Below are 17818 nucleotides of genomic sequence, written 5' to 3' on the forward strand. Positions count from 1 at the left end.
TGAATCTGAAAGTTTCCAGGTTTTCCCCACCCAAGTGAAAGTTCAAGTCCCTGACCAGTGTCCATCACATGGTCCAATCAGGCACCATCCCATCCGGAGATGCCTCCCAGTCATCTTGATTGGGCTCATGTGCAAATTCTTCATTTGTGTATTCTTTTTTGTATTTCTCCCTATTTGATTATAGTGCGAGAATGGATTTGTTCTCATTATAAACTTTGCTAGCCCTTGCCTCAAGGTTCTATTTTTAGCCTTTAGGACTGCAGTTGTTTTAACACTTTCCTAGGAATAGTCTCCATTAAACTTAACAGGACTTTCTTCTTGGTAGACCTCTACTTTTAAAACTCTTTAAAAGATTTTTGATCATTTTTATGCCTCATATTTTGCAGTAGAATAGAATATCCAAGTACAATGCAGACTGCTGCTTACATAACCACATTTTTTTAAAAAAACAATTCTTTATTGTATGGCAAACTAACAAATTTATCTCTTCGCTCTTCACACACAGTTTCAATAAGGTTATACCAGATCAGTACCAGTTGCTAGTAGTTTGGCCAGTAAGTCAGTTATGGACTTGCTGGTTTCACGCTTATTAACGTGCAGTATTTCGATGCCCATGTTAAGGGAAGACTTGCTGCTGCCATTAATTGAGATCCAAAAATATTTTCTGATCTAATTGTGGTTATTAAGAGCTCTAGTAATAAATACAAGCTATTAACCTTTGTATTACAGATACCTATTAAAGATCAGTGCAGGATTTGAATAATATGCATAATATGCAAATCTAACATGTCAGGTTATTTAATAGCAATAGCACTTAGACTTATATATCACTTCACAGTGCTTTTATAGCCCTCTCTAAGCGGTTTACAGAGTCAGCATATTGCCCCCAACAATCTGGGTCCTCATAATAATCTGGGTGGTATTTTTACTTACTTTTTAAAAATATACCCTTGCAACTAATGTACTTTGATTGTGGCTAATTTCGATCATGTAAACTATGACATCATGCAATAAAAGTATCGTTTTCTTTTTTCTTCTTAAAATTCATCCACAAAATATTTTTTTAAATCTTTCAAGTTTTCATCTTTTTGCTGAAATTTCTTTTTTAACCCTTTTGCAAGAACAGTATGTGTTTATGTACTCACACCCACACACATGTAAGAAGAGCAGAAGTGATTCATTCATAAAGATAAATAAATAACTGACAGAGAAACACTGTTCTTTCTCATTGCAACTCACTGAGATGTTCTCATCAATCCCTGAAAAAGATTTCCTGAAATCCTTGGTAAAGCAAAACAATAAACACAATTCTACAGAAAATTCTTCCTTTAGAGTTCACGTAGATTCAATAGGGACTTTTTCATTACTCTGACTTCACTAAGTAGTCTGATGGAAATTGTAGTTTCTACAAACTTACCTTTTGCTTGGTTGTTTAACATCAGTTTTTGACATTGTTCATTCAATAAGCTTGATGGCCAATAATTGTTAGATCAAAATTTTAAAATAGATCATTCAGTGTTTTAGCTGGATTAGCAACATTGCTAGGAAGTTCATTCCACATACAGTTGATTTGTAATGCATGTAGTTCTGAAAAGGAGGATCAAGCTAATTTTCTATAAAATCTGGGCATAGAATAATGTCTTCAGTTTTTACCATTTGGCTTTACAATAATTGAGGTTAAAATTGTAAATCAAGTTAGAGGTTAGGGTCATCAGATGGGGGATGACAGAATGGCCATAGCCTTTGATTGTGCCCTCCCACAATTTGATTCTTTTTCAAAATTAGGTAGAAGAGTTAATTTTAGGAGAGTTTGTTTTAGTGATCTCATTAAATCTACAAACTGTAAACTTGTGTTACTGGGCCTCCCCAAAGATCTTAGTGTTTGAGCCAATCTCAGTCTTCCTAATGATAATATTTTTGAACAAACTAACAGATTTCTGTTATGGTTCTGAAATACATTTGAACATAAATTGCTATAATCCATGATTATTCTGTTGAAACATATTTGCAGCCTGGTCTCTTAGAAATAAAGTTAAGAAAATGTGTGCCTTTTAGTTTAGAAAAGTAAAATTGTGCAGGAGGATGAATTGGTGACATAAAGCAAAGTAAGTATTAACTGAATGATGGATAATTCAGCAAAGCACTTTGTATATGAGAGTTTTCATGATTATTATAGCATTTTAATTTTTCTTGAACTTCTCTCATTTGTAATAATAGAAATAGTAGCTACATGAGTAGTAATATGTAAAGCAATAATAATAATAATAAATAAACATTCCAGGCTTTTGAAGCACTGCCAAAATGCTGTAGCAATGTGGCCAAATATAATATTCTTAATAGCAGTGTCATAATATGAATAGATACTTTTCTTCTAGTTGTGCTTTCATTCTTCAAACAGAATAAAGCTCTATAGATGAATGTCCACTGCAGGATAATGTAGTTATCATATTTGATCATAGTAATTTTTAATAACCACAGAAAGGTTGCCTGTAGAACAAATACTTTTGGATGATTCATACACAGAATGTGCAGAGAAAAGCAAAATGAAGCAAAGAAATCCTTGCAGTGCACTTCCTTTGCCAGTTGTAAAATTTCTGAAACCACTGAAGTAAAATTATGCTGTTTGTTTTGACCCAAAACTAGTTTTCTCTATATATGGCACTTTTGATTTCAGTGTCCAAGATTTTCATACTCTGCTTATGTTTAAAGTGAAATGCATAACCGGAAGCCAGAGTTCGTGTTATCCTTGAATATCTAAGAGATGGCCCCAGAGACCTTTTATTAAATTGTAATTTTGAATGAGACAAAACAGAAAAAGCATTAAATGAATAATTAAAAAGTGTGTTGTTAAGATTTCTTCATAATTAAATTAAAGTTAATTGTATATGTATAATCATAGAGATGGAAGGGATCTTATAGGATATCTCGTCCCATGCCATGTTCATGTTAGCATTCATTACATAAAAATATGAGTTTTTCCTTTTTTTTGTCAGTTGAGTAATAATTTTCTGAAAATCCTGAAGGAAAACCTTTCTTTTTATTTGCTGTACCTTTAAGGAAAAGGTAGAAATACAGTAGTTCTATGTTAGGGGTGTCAAACTGGTGGCCCATGGGCTGGATGCATCACACGCAGGCCACACCCGCTCCAGCTCCAGCTCCGCAAAGGTAAAAAAAGTTGCAAAACATCACGTGACAGCAATGTGATGCGACAAGTTTGACACCCCTAACATAGAACTATGTACTATGTACCCAATCAGTCATGTACCCAGTCAGTAAATGGAAAATAATCCCTTCTTTATCAAGCTATGGTCCCTTCCTTCCTTCCTTCATTCCTTCCTTCCTTCCTTCCTTCTCCAAATAACTATTTCTTTTTATATATATATATATCCCTTTTCTTTTAATCCAGAAGGAAGCTAAGAAAGAAGCTGCTTCATTCTTTCCCAGGCTAATAGTAATTTTCCAGTTCTATGTGATTCTTTCTCTCCTCTTGACCAGAATCCTCTTTTCCACTTTCTTTCCAAAAACACAACCTGCTGTTTCTTCATTTTCAAGTTAAGCTATGCTCACTGCTCTCCTTTGATATAAATATGTGTGAATGCTATATCTTTAAACTTTCTGCCCTTTTCAATCTGGTGAAAAGCCTTGATGCTCTTCATCTTTCTTCCGTTTAACTAATGTTCTAAAGTCCCCACAGACAGCTATTCTTTTTAAACAGCTATGTCAGCCTTTCATTTGTTAACTGCTTAAGGTATCTGTCTTTGTCTTTGTAAACTATTAACTGTAACTATTCAGGGCAAAGTAATTATTTGCTCGTATGTGATTGCCTCTGTGTCGTTAACGTCAGATATTATCTTATAGAATTATTGATTGGAAAGTACCTTAGAGGTTATCTAGTCAAACTTCTGGCTCAAGGCATAATCCAGTAGAATCATTTCACAGGTGATAGCAGAAGCAGAACTCGCTATTTCATAGAACAGCTTGTTGCATCTTCTCACATTCTTAAAGTCAACAAGTTACTCTTGATGTATCGCTTGAATCTACTTCCTTGTGATTTCAACTACCGGGTTTGCTTTTGTCAATAAACCCCAGGACATTATCACTGCTATCAATGACTGGTAATCTTCTGTCCACTAAATGAGGCTCAGTGCTTACATCTACCCAATGCATATACTACATTCTGTTAGGATAGCCACCTGCATTTATTTGTTCCTATTAAGTGGGTTGTTCAGAGATCAAAAATCAGTTCAGGACTGATCTTTTGTATGTTTCTTAAACCTCAAAAGGTTTACAAAAAACAGTTGTTATGGTTTCTCAAGTAGTGAGAAAGTTTCTCTTGAAACTCAGGTAGTGGTTATAATTGCTAGTGCTTTCCTGGCTTACTGAAGAGAAAAGAAAATCTCTTAACATCCTCTTGAATAAGATCAAACAGAACTAAATTGTGTTTCTTCTAACTGAACTTTTCAGAGATGGGGCTAGATCACGGGTGTCAAACTCGATTACACAGGCCAGATCATGAGGTATCGCGATGTTTTTTGTCTCTGTGGAGTCAGGGTGGCCATGGCCTCCGTGGGCCACCAGTTTGACAGGCTTGGACCATTAGATGAAGCAGGAAAAGCTTGGTAGGAGAAAACTGGAGATGCAGAGAGATGAACTTTATCTTTATCTCCTTTGCAGCCTCTTCTCTTTTTAAAAAAAGTTCTGATTTTTAGAGTGCAGTTCCATACATTCTTTCTCTGATTGCTCTTTCACTTCAATTCTCTCTATAGGGCAGGGGTGTCAAACTCGATTTCATTGAGGGCTGCATCAGGGTTGTGTTTGACCAGGGTGGGCGTGGCCAGCATGACATCACTCCTGTTGGGGGAGCGCCTATGGTGGCCTGAGCAGTCTGCCAGCGAAAATGGGCTCCCGAGCTCTGTTTTCAGCTGCGACACCCTCCTGCAACCCTCTGCCAGTGAAAACAGAGCTCAGGAGGGCCACATGCAGCCCTTGTGAGCTCTGTTTTCGCTGGCAGAGGCGCTGTGAGCCAGTCCTTCGCTGTTCCCAGGACAGCCCTGTGGGCCAGATCTAACCCCCTTGAGTTTGAGTTTGACACCACTGCTATAGGGCAAAGAATCTGTAATATCTTGTTTTTTCTGATTTTTTTTAGAGGTCTGATGACAAATGTATCTAATGTATCAGTAACATTTTCTCTTCAATCCTTTTGGTGACCTAATAATATCTGTTCTGTATGGTCTATGGTTCCAGTTGCATTGAATTCCATTAACATTAAGCAAAGGTTCAAACATTAAACATGGCTTCAGTGAGCTTTTTTTTTAATCATGGCATCTGTGGATTAAGAAAGCCTATCACACACTTTCCAGGGTTTTTTTTGGGGGGGGTGCTATTCCATGCTCCCACAACTTATCTTTTTTCCTGTCTGGATTATCACACTTTCAAACAAAATGCTTTAGATTATTGTCAACAAGTACCTCTATTTTTAAGAAAGATGATGGATGGCTGATAAGTATTGCGGAAGGTGAAGAGGGTTCCACAAACAGAGTTCTCCATTGTAGTTTGTCAGCTTCTAACTGGGCCCTAAAGGAACATTGGTATCCTGGTCAGGATTTTGCCTGTCTCTGCTTTAGGAAAATTATTCAACATGCTTTTCAATCTGTTCAATATCTATACACTGTGGAAAGCTTAGTAAAATCCAATAGGTATTATCAAACGGTATTATGCAAAGTCCATTGTTGTACTAGGAATTTCCAGAAATGAATAAATCAGTTTAGATTATCTTGAAATCAATACTGCTTGTTTTAAGAATTCAGAATTAGTTTTTAACTGCCTTGCTGTATACTCTTGGGAGGAATTGCTTCTCTGATCTGAATTAAAAATCTATCTCTTGAACAACAAAAATTTCCTTTCCTTTTCGCTAATAATCTCTAAAGCAGGAGTGGTCAGCGGTATGAGCTTAGAGCTGACATTAAACTTTTAGGTGGAGTAAAGGCCATAGTCACATGGCCTTTATGGCAGAGTCACGTGTATGTTGGAGGCATCAAGATTTTCTTCTGCTTTCCACCTTTTGTGAGCTGGGCAAGAGATTTTTTATAATTTTTAGAAGTTTGATTTAAATTTGTTTTAAGCCTATTTTAGAACGTATTTGTGTTTTCTGCTTCCAAATGATGGAACCTATACAGCCAGGCAGGGTGGATTTGATTTAAATCAAGTCGATTTAAATCATGATTTAAATCACTAGTAAAAAGGCTTGATTTAAATCAACTCGATTTAAATCGTAATTTTTAAAGAGCAACTGTCATCTCTGTCCTGCAGCGGCTCCTCCTCTGACCCATTGTTGACTCACCGACAGTCCCATTCACTTTAATGGGACGGCTGGTGATGCGGCAGTGGCACAACAAGGTGAGGGACGTGGCGGGCAGCAGGTGAGTGGATGCCCGCTAACAGGCGCTGCCATGATGGATCTGAAATGACAGGTGCTCTTTAAATGTAAGGACTCATTCTTGCTGCTCGGCAGAATCTTTAATATTATTATTTGCAAACAAAATGAAGGTTTCCTATTTGGCTTGCAGAGCTTGGATTCATTGAGTGAGTTTACCAAAAATGTAAATATTGCAGAATATACAGCCTCATGCTACATAACTAAGTTCCATTTCATGTTGAATGAACTAAATTATTAATGTAACTTAAATAGAAAACTATCTTTAGATAGATTTTTACTGTAAAAGCATTTTATTAAAATAAATTTTATAACAATAAAAAAATCAGATTTTTTAAAATTATTTTTTTTAAAAAAAAAACATCGATTTTTATCCACTCTTCAGCCAGGTTTAGCAGTTGCAAGTATAGCAGACCTGGATGAGTGGGGTGGGGTGGGGTGGGGGGAAGGATTCAGCTTCAACCCTGCAAAGTTAGAAGCAGGACTGTTTGTCTTATTTCAGGGTCTGAAAACTTGTTAAACATTCTAAAGCTCTTTTAAACAGGTGTGGCTTCTCTATTTTTGTTTTCTCGCTATAGTGCTGTAGAAATAATTTTTTATAATCTGCTTCCCTTTTGGCAGATTATCAAACAAAAATAAAAATATTTTGGCTTTTTAAATTTTTTTAGGACATTAGGAACAAAACTAATGTATCGTGGATTTTTATTTCTTTAGGATATTTATAGCTCACATTTTGACAAAGTTTGCAAAGCTGCCAACAGTCTATATATATTTTTCAGTCATTACATTATTAAATACATAAAAATATACATTCATAACAATGTCAATAGTCTCACATTCCATTTTAGAGATAAATATTATTAAAAATGAACAATATAATGTACTAAGAGAAATTATTGAAGAAAATGCCGGACATGGCACTCTGGGAGAGTTGTTTTAAAGTAGAGTACCCTCAGATACACCTTCCTGTCCTTTTCTTTAATATTAGATTTCAGGGGAGGGATAAAATATAAGATTTTGACCCTCTGAAAGTCTAGCTAGATAATATGTATAGAAAAAAACATTTTACGAATTTTCTTTGAAGCCTTAAAGACGTTTTTTGAAGTTAAAATAAGCATTCTTTTGCCTGGAAACCCTTCGGAAGTCAGTGCAGTTGAATAATGGTTTGTATTAGAAGTGTTACAGCTGTGATCCAGACTTACTGAAATGTTTGGATCATTTTGAAGAGAAGAAACATATATAATGTATTTGAGTACTGACTTAAATAAAGGAAATGTTGCTCTCTAAAGGAAGAGTTGGAACATGAATTGAAAGCTAAGAAGATTTACCTTGGATGGATTCAACCAGCTATTAAATAAAATGGACCAATTGGCCCTTGGTTACTTTCATCAGCCCAAAGATCCTATTCACGTATTTTAGGGAAACACTTTGAAACGACACAAGCTTTTGTAATAAACATATTGGTAACAGGGACGTCTAGAGCTGCATTTTCTACGCAGGACAAACTTTTCAGGATTGTCTCTTTCTTACAGTTAAAATACAGTATTTGTGCCAGTTCAGTTGGATTAATTTTAACATCATCATAAATCCACAAATCATGGAATTGTTGGATTGTGAGAAGTTTTTTAGTTAAAACAGATGGCTGGGATATTGCAGCCAAGACATTCTCAAGTTGTTCTTGTCTTTTACTTGCTTTTCCACTTCCAGGTTTCTTGGATTCATTCCAAGCTATGACTCTTACTCCGGTGAAATTTCTTACAAAATATATTTTTATAAAAGAATGGGGTCTATTTTTAATTTTGTTCTCTAAACAAGATTAAAATGCGTTACCCTGTATCTCTTGTCTTTCAGTAACAAGAGTTTGATTAATTTAGGTGAGAACTGATTCTGTCAGATTCTGATGAATGTTAAACTTGAGTAGTTGCATAAAACTATTTGGGGATAGGGAAATGGTGAACAGTAAACCATGTATGGAGAAATAAGTGAAATAGGTTTTCGAAAGGGTTTGACTCTGGAATAATGCAGAAGCCACCAATTTATAGTGAATTGATGAATGTTCTGGGAAATCACATCCATAATTTCTGTTTTGGAAAAGACCAGTTGGGCATTATGTGAGGTGAAGTCCAACTGATGAAGTAAAATGAGATTCCGAATCGCTGCTCTAGGAAATAGCATTGTGAGGAGGGGGGCTTACCGCTCATTAAACATGCTACAAACAGCAGTCAGTGAGTTTGCTTATTGCTTATATACTGTCATTGATACAGTATATTGTTATTAAAACTCATAATGTAAAATGTAGGATCAGAAAGATATAACATCTAGTAGGATTCCATTTGCTTTATTCTTTTGTAGATATAGTGCATATTATCTTGTAAGTGCATAATATCTGCATGCATAATGTTTGTATTTGCATAAAATATGCTATAAGTGCAGAACAATTTCACTAGAACAGGGCACTAGGAGTGGTGTTACATTGTAATGTTAAATAAAAACCACTCTGGGGGCTCGTAGTCACATTATGTTTGGGCTTAGGTTTAGGCTGGTATAGGATACATAGCCAATGGAGTAAGCTCTTAAATCAATATAAAGAAAGAGAAAAGTAGACATTAGTAGTCAGGCATTGATTTTATTTATGCCAACAGTTTCTGCATGGCTTCTCCTTGGTAGTTAAGGTTAGAGGCAAAGTGTCTATCCCACTGAGTATAAATGGCTGAACAAATTTTGTAAATCTGTGTATTTATTAGAATAACCCTACAGTATTTTAAAGATCAAGAAATCAGATACTAGCAGCATGGATGTTTTTTTTCCCCAGAGGAGGTGTGAAGGCATATTTGAAAAGTTCCTGAAAAATAGTAATTCACACTTTATTTTTTTCTAATATGCAGATAGTGAAATACTTGCATCTTATCACTTTGGGGTGAGATGCAAGTAGAGAGATCAAACTTTATTTACCAAGTATGGTTTTAGGGTTGAAGCTGGTAAGCGGGTGTTCTTACTACAGAGAAAAGTGTTTTGTAAACAAGGAACAGATGCAGGAAACCTTGAAGGCCAGAAATAATCAGCAATACTGTTGTTGAAATGATGAAAGAAGGCCCAAGATGTAAACTAGAGGATTCCATGGAGCTGTTACTCAGAACTTCTTCATATGTGTGGCTTATAATTCTCTGCAGTAATTCCAGATGTCTACCATTTCTTTGGTTGATTGGGAATGTGGGAATGAAAGAATTTAATTTCATTATTAGATATTGGTGGATCAACACATACTCTTTTTTTCTTGAATAAGTGTATCTAAAGGATTATTTGTTTATTGGTAGCATACCATGGAATTCCAAAATGTGTTACAGCCTGTCAAGTATGATTGATGTTCTTTGATGGCTGAATGAACCTGAATGGATTGAAAAAACTTTATAAGCATATTAAGCTAATAAAAAGAATTGTTTATTCTGTTTTCTACTCCTGCACATTCTACTCCTGTGGGAGTGGGGAAAATTATTTCTTTTGTACAATGCATAATGCTGGGAAAGATGGAAGAAAAGAGGACGAGTAGCAGCAAGGTAGATGGGTTAAATTACGGTAGCAATGAATACACAAAAAGCAGTTGAGAAGGAAGGGTGAAATTAGAATTGATTTCACCTTTCTGGTGTCATGGTGGAATTGTATTATAATTTTCTAACAATAAAAACTTAAAAAAAAAAGAAATTAGAATTGAATTTAAATGCCTAGTAAGAACATGTTTTATGGAAGAATGGATTGTGACTTCCTGGAGTAGTCAGACCTACTTCCCCTTGTAAGTCTTTTGTAAGAGCTCTGGTGACACAGTGTTTAGAATGCAGTGTTGCAGGCTAATTCTGCTGACTGCCAGCAGTTCAATTCTCACCAGCACAAGGTTGATTCAGCCTTCCATCCTTCTGAGGTTAGTAAAATGAAGACCCAGATTGTTGGGGGTAATATGCTGACCCTGTAAACCGTTTAGAGAGGGCTGTAAAGCACTGTGAAGCGGTATACTGTATGTCTAAATGCTAGTGCTAGTGCTTCCCTAACTTAAAATACAAAAATCTTCCAGAAACATCATAGAATGTCAGTGATCCTTCTGATAGCTCAAATGATTACAATTAATCCTGTAAGATGTTAGCTTTGTTTGGGTGATGGTTGTCCAGAGCATCTTCACAAAATGGTGCCTGGGAGTGGAAAAGGTACTTTACCACTGGAAATTGCAGTTTTTTGTGACCTGTTGCCCTTCTTTTCTGAATCTCAGAACCAGTGGTCTAGTGGTTAAGGCACGTGACAAGAAATCAAGGAACTCTGACTACTAGTCCCACTTTAAGCATGAAAGCCATTTGGAGACTTTGGGGCAGTCATTTTCTTCCAGCCCAGCCTACATCACAGGGTTGTTGTTGTGGGGAAATTAGGAGGCAGGCATAGTAGATATTTCTTGAGGTGAGATTAAAAATAAAATAAATAGAATAATAAACTTCACTGAAATAGCTACTTTGTGTATTTTATATACTTGATAAAAGAAACAGTAAATATCTGCACAAATTGCTAATGAAGATATAGTAATAGATAATATCAAAGTTCAGTGACTCCTTTTCACATGACTCAGCTATCTATGGCCAATCTTCCTCCTGTTTGATTTCATAATAACCTTTGTAATGGCCAGCACATACTTGTTTTTCTGTTGGGTTGGAGCTGGGATGGGTAAAGATTAATTGTTCTCTGCCCCCCCCCTGCACCCCAAACCTCCTATATAATCAACTTTACGGAGTCCTGCATCCTGTGTTCTCTTTCTGGAACATAGATAAATTAAAGTAACCTATTGTAAGCTGCAATTACTACCCAGAACATGAAGATCTGCAGAATAGAATATTCAACAGTTGTAGCCTTGTGATTTTGCTAAAGCTTACTTTAAAAGGGAGACAGTGTATTTTCTATACTAGTTTCACTATAGATTAGCTTCTGAGTTTGATGTTCCATTAAAATATTTATTGTAATAAACTTAACTGCATATGTATACTTTATTTCAGTGCAGCATTCCTTTTTCAGTATTATTTTAATCTAGGCATTTAAAATACATTGTTACATTATTGTAAATTACTTTTTTCCCTACAAACTGTTATTGAAACATAGTATTTTAGTTGCTCTAAAACTTTGCTTGTTAATTATAATTTTGGTATTTGTGCTGTGTGCTGCTGCTGTTCAGAAATTATTCTCTGTAAGGAATGTTACATTTATTTTTCTCAGCTGAAGCAATTAGTCACTGTCTTTTCATTTCAATCCTCAGGCCTTCAAGTGCATTTCAGGTGACTAAACAATTGCTAAATTGTTAGTGACCCATCCTGTGCTAAAGTAGAGAACGAGACCGTCTGGTCTCAGTTGCAAACATAGTTGCATAGTATCAGTCTGAAAAAATGTGAAGCAACTTTGGTTTATTTTGTCTTTCTCATGAATATATATTACATTTTTGTAGATTTTCTCAGGATATTTTAAAAGAGATGAATTGTGTAAGACCTAATCGCATCAAAGCTATAGTGCACACTTGCGTACACGTATGTACATGCACACACACACACTGTAATGGTTAATTGAAAAAGGCTGCACAATATGCAAAGCCAAACAGGTCCTATAGTTTAATGTGAAATGTGGACCATTTTACTTAATTCTTGAAGTGTGCAGAAAAAGGCCACCTTGAATCTGATTTAAGTTGCTTCAACTAGACTTGGGATGCGGTGGTACGGTGGCTCAGTGGCTAAGATACTGAGCTTGTCGATCGAAAGGTTGGCAGTTCAGCGATTCGAATCCCTAGTGCCGCTTAACGGGGTGAGCTCCCGTTACTTGTCCCAGCTTCTGCCAATTTAGCAGTTTGGAAGCACATAAAAAATGCAAGTAGAAAAAAATAGGGACCACCTTTAGTGGGAAGGTAACAGCATTCCATGCGCCTTTGGCGTTTAGTCATGCCGGCCACATGACCATGGAGATGTCTTCGGACAGCACTGGCTCTTCGGCTTTGAAACAGAGATGAGCACCACCCCCTAGAGTCGGGAACGACTAGCACATATGTGCGAGGGGAACCTTTACCTTTACCTTTAACCAGATTTACCGTAGATTAAATATGTAGCAGCCATTATTTAAAGCATAAAAACAATAGAGAGATTCCTTACCTTTTGAGTAGGGGGAGGGGTAGGAAAATATGTGGGGGAAAAGTTTAAAACTGATAAAGGTTAATCTCAGCTACAGTTGCCACAAAAATACAACTGAAGCCAAAAGCTGCTGAAGTTATAGAATTGCCTTAAAAGATTTTAAGTTGCTTCTACTCAGCAGCTAAGATCTTAAGCCCTTTTTTAAAACAACAACAACAACACAGAGATAGTGAAATGAGAAACAAAACCTAGAATGATTAAAGGGCTATAAAAACAGTCTTGAAAGCATAATCCATAAGCGTTCAGAAACATCTTTGAAATAGTATCATTTTTTTAGTCAGTTATAGAAAATCTTAAGCAAAGGTTGGATCAACTCTGTTTCTCTTCAGAGTACACCACAGGGTAGGCCTCCCAACAATCCTGTAGTCTTCTCCCTACCATAGCTGTACTTTTTCAGATAACTTTGGAGCACAGGAATAAATCTGTAGGAATAAACGTTCCCTGTGACAGAAAGGTCCAGGAGATAAAAAAGCATAAAAAAGTTAAATTTGTAAGTGGGCATTGTTCATATTAAGAATAGGACACTGTACTCCTGATCAGAGGTCTCCAACCTTGGCAACTTTAAGACTTGTGGACTTCCACTCCCAGAATTCCTCAGCAAGCTTTGCTGGAAGTCCACAAGTCTTAAAGTTGCCAAGGTTGGAGACCCTGCTCCTGATGATCTTCTCTCAGTAACTACGTGAGCAGCCAATTCAATAATATTACTGTCAGCATGGAATCACTTTTTTCACAATCTGCTAAATCTTCATTAATTCTAAATTACCGAGGCGAATTAAATAAGTGGATTTTTAGCTATTAATATCTAAACTTCTGAAGGGATGCGGTGGCTCAGTGGCTTAATGATGCTGGAACTGCGGGCCACAAATGATCTGCACTATGGTGATTTGAGCCCGACTCAGTATAATGGAGTGAGCCAGTGGTGAAATCTAAAATTTGTTACTACCGGTTCTGTGGGCGTGGCTTGGTGGGTGGGGAGTAATGTGACTGGGTGGGTGTGGCAAATTTTTTTAAAAAACTTTTAAAACCATTTTTTCTACAACCTCTTTGGCGAAGAGGTTGTAAAAAAATGCTTTCAAAAGGCTCTGACGATCCCAGCTGAGTTGCCTGATTGTCAGAGGGTTTTTAAAAAACCCTCTGCCGATCAGGCAACTCAGCTGGGATCGTCAGAGGCATTTAAAAGAAAAAAAGCCGCTGATGATTGCGCAGCTCAGCATGGGGGCGCAGGGATTTTTGCTACCGGTTCTCCGAACCACCCGCCTCCATCGCTACCAGATCGGACAATCCGGTCCAAATTGGGAGCATTTCACCCCTGGAGTGAGCGCTCTTCGCTCCATCCCTAGCTCCTGCCCACCCAGAAATTCGAAAGCATGCAATATTGCAAGTAGATAAATTGATACCACTTCAGTGGGAAAAACCTAGTTGTGTTTGTGTGTGTGTTGAGAGTGGAAGCCAGCGCTAGACCTGGCTAGATGCAAGGCATTGCACACAGGTGCATTGTGAGGTGAGATTGGTAGAGGAGCTTGGAAGAGCCAACAACACAAGCTCTGTTACCATAGTCAGCTGGTGTAAGCTAGTTTGCTCCCTGCGGTGCACCAAGGATAGATGCGCAAGTGCCAAATAAAACGAACTAGCAATGTAGATGTCAGGACTGCATTGTGTGTCTATCATGTGTAGATTTCCCTGACATTGTATTCCATATGCTAAATAAATAAATAAACCTCTGAGGTGAAACTTAAAAATGAATGCATTTTTAAAAAAATGATTCTGGTTTTAGAAACTGTACTTATTGTGTTTCTCTGAAAATAAGACCCTATCTTATATTTTTTTGAACCCTGAAATAAGCGCTTGGCCTTATTTTTGAGGTGGTCTTATTATTTTGGGGCGCGTGGAGCAAGACAGGACTCCTCTTGCCATCTTACCTGATTTCCAGTTCTGTCTCCCTAACCCTAACCAGAGGAAATTGCGGGGACCAGCTGCACATGTATTTAAATATTTTCGGGGAGGGCTTATTTTCGGGGAGGGTTTATTTTTAGGGGGGCTTATTTTAGTGCATGCGCTCAAAAGCCCAATTGGGCTTATTATCCAGGGAGGTCTTATTTTCGGGGAAACAGGGTACATGAAATCATAGTTTCAGTTTTTTGAAGGATATCAAAAGGTGAAGGATATAATATTCATAATATTATTCATAATATTCATCTAGAATAGTGTTGCCTTTTATCCCTTCCTAATACCTTTTGTGCTAATTAAAATGCAAACCAAATAAAAATTCTGTTTTGTGGGCTCATGCAACTCCTGTCTTGCAATCAGATGATCAAATTCTGATAGCTGTGGCATTAGCAAGCAAAGGATTTTAGCAGTAAATGCTTGAGAATCACACATAGAATAGATGGGGTCTAATTTCTGCAATTTGTCTGCTTTTCTTCCTTCTTCCATGCTTTTCTTATACAGTAGTTTTAATGTCTTTTATAGTCTTGATTTTATCAAATTGAATTCCAGACTAGAACCCTAAATGTCTTTTAATATCATTCTTCTTAGTATTGTTGGTGAATATTTTACAAGATTCTTGCTAATGCACTAGAAGGTCCTAACCTGCTCTTGTGGGAATTTCTTAACTAGCAAGCTGAGCTGGTAACATTAATTCATTTTCCTTTTCTGTGAGATCACTTCATCACCCTTGGCTTTTAAATCTTGAGAAAGAGGTGATAATTTGTAGAAAAACAAACTCCTTGCCAGGTTCTTCCCAAAGCAGTTGTAGAATAAATAAAGTACCTAGCAGCTATTTTTGTATCCCTTTCCACTTTATTTGAAAGTAGTAAGAACTCTGAACTTTTTTCACCCTCTTTGGTGTATGTTTTAAGATATCTAGCTATCACAGGAAGCTTAAATTTTTCATAAATATGTGACTGGACTTAAAAACTAAAATTTGGATTCTTCATTTTGAACACGTGAAAGGTACCAATAAGTATATAAAAGAACTAATGGAGAACAGGTCTATGCCAAACCCATTGCTATTCAAACTTGGAAAAAATAATGTAAGCAAGATACAGGTTGAGTCCATGCCAAAATCTCACTCATGAAAATTGAAAATGAAAGAACAGATTGGGGTCAACTCTCTTTGTTTAGCCATCTTTTGCATACTGTGTGCTGCAGTTCTTGCAATCTGTTAATTGGACGTCTTTAAAAAAATATTAGACCCTTTCTTGATGTTAACTTACCCAGGCTGGGATCATGGACGCAGCATAGTGGTCTCATACAGAGCCAATTGTATTTGATAACACAAAAGCAAACTGGAGGAGCGAAAAAGTATTCCTTTCATTCTAGCCAACAGATATCACCATGGAAAACTCTAAAATAGGATACTTTATTGCATTGCCCATCCTGTCAGACTATATCTGAAATGAATATAATGAATGAAACCTTCTTCCCACAAAGCACTCCCATATTAGCCGAGGACCAAAAAAAATCTTTATTTTATTTACAAAAATGCAATTAGTTTAATAAAAATAAATACTTCTAGCCCCATAAATAGTAGTAAACACAAGGCCAAAAACTATCACTTGGGGACTCGAGTTCAGGATACAATCATATGAAATATTATATATCAGTTTTCCTCAGGATAGCACCCAAGCAGTATGTTGACTGGGGTGCTATAGGTTGATACATCAAGATATTGTGATGGTGCCAAATTTAGAGACCATTATGTTTTTATTTGTATTCCTTATTTCTCTTATTTCCTCTGTGACAATTTTTAAAGAGAGATTTGCAGGTTACTGAACAATATGCTGATTACTTTTAGGAAATTCTTAAAGGTAGTCACCATCCTGAGACACACACACCCCAAAAAAGAAAAGAAAACTTCAAAAGTCACAAAAAGCATTTATAATGTTGATATACTTGCTCCACTTAGGAATCCACCTCTTCAGGCTCACAAATACACACCCACCCACCCACCCACACACACACACACCTTGTCATAAAGTTGGGGAAATCATGCAGAGGGTTTTGAAGAAACATCTTTATGTTTGTTTGTTTTTGGAGAACATTTAATTCAGGTTGCTTGTGCTCTCCTTCTTTTAAGTTGTGACTTTGTTGGACATGTATTTTTAGAACCAACCTTGTCCTTCAAACAGCAGCGCAAAAATTTTTAAGCCTCGTTTACAAATGTCCCAAAGGTGCTCTTTCAAAAAGCAACTGGATTCTCTTTGTTTCTCCTCCTTTTCCTTTGAGACAACCATGACCTGGATGGCTGAAAATCTCCATAGCTACTCGTTTAGACATATTAAAATGGACCAAAATGGCAATGGTGTCTCTTGAACATAATGCAAATTGCCAGTTTCAAATTTAAACAAATACCAAATAACAATTCCCTCCCCGATGGATAGAGAAAGCTAGCTAATAAAGAGAAAAACTTACTAGCTATGATATTATAGAATGAGCCAAATGACACGATTAGAAAGGTTACCATACCTTTTGTTTCAAAAGCAGCACAATACTTTGTCTCAGTTTCATTGGCTATATGTATGTTCTTATCTTACATGCAAAACATCACATTGTTACACATATACACTTCCTAAACAGTCATTAAAAAGCTGGCTTATCATTTTAAAAACGCTGAATTATCATTTCCTCATTTTGAAGTTCCCTTGACACGCATTTCTTTGTATCTCAATTGCTCATCTAGAAATACCAGTGGAGAGTCTATATTTGTCACAGTTTTTTCCCCCCTACACATAAAGTGTGTCATGGGAAGAGCCAGTAGGATAAGGCAGAGAAAAGTTTCTCAGTTTTAAGAAAGAAGTACCTAAATGTATACTAGAAGGAAATAATGTCCCTTTCTCTTAGTTATCCAGGAAATTATCATATAGCTATTGAACAGTAAGAAACAATTACTTCAATATAAGGTTGATGGAGTGAGCTAGATATCTCTTAATTTTTACATTTTTTTTTCTAAGAGCAAGAGATAGGTAAATACTATAGCTCTCTAGCGCTCAAATGAAAAAAAGTTGGCAGAGTTTAGCTAAAACGGAAAGAAACATGGAGCTTGATTGACAAGCTCTTTACCGTGTCGCCATTTTGACTGGCTTTTCACAAGGGATGGATGACAAAAAGCTTCAGGGCTTATAAACATGCAACTGCATGACTCTTGTCTGACAAAGGCAGTTAAGAAGAGGCCCAGAAATTGAACCTG

The 17818-nt window shown here is 36.6% G+C and overlaps 1 protein-coding gene across 16 annotated transcripts in view; it reads left to right on the forward strand.

Annotated features, from left to right (window-relative positions):
* The window catches only part of PLXNB2 (plexin B2), a 398614-nt gene that overhangs the window by 59042 nt on the left and 321754 nt on the right, over positions 1 to 17818 (forward strand). The gene's annotated exons all lie outside the window — the stretch shown is intronic.

This window comes from Pantherophis guttatus, chromosome 7, assembly GCF_059756535.1.
Source record: "Pantherophis guttatus breed Tessera chromosome 7, ASM5975653v1, whole genome shotgun sequence".
Classification (NCBI taxonomy): Eukaryota; Metazoa; Chordata; class Lepidosauria; order Squamata; family Colubridae; genus Pantherophis; species Pantherophis guttatus.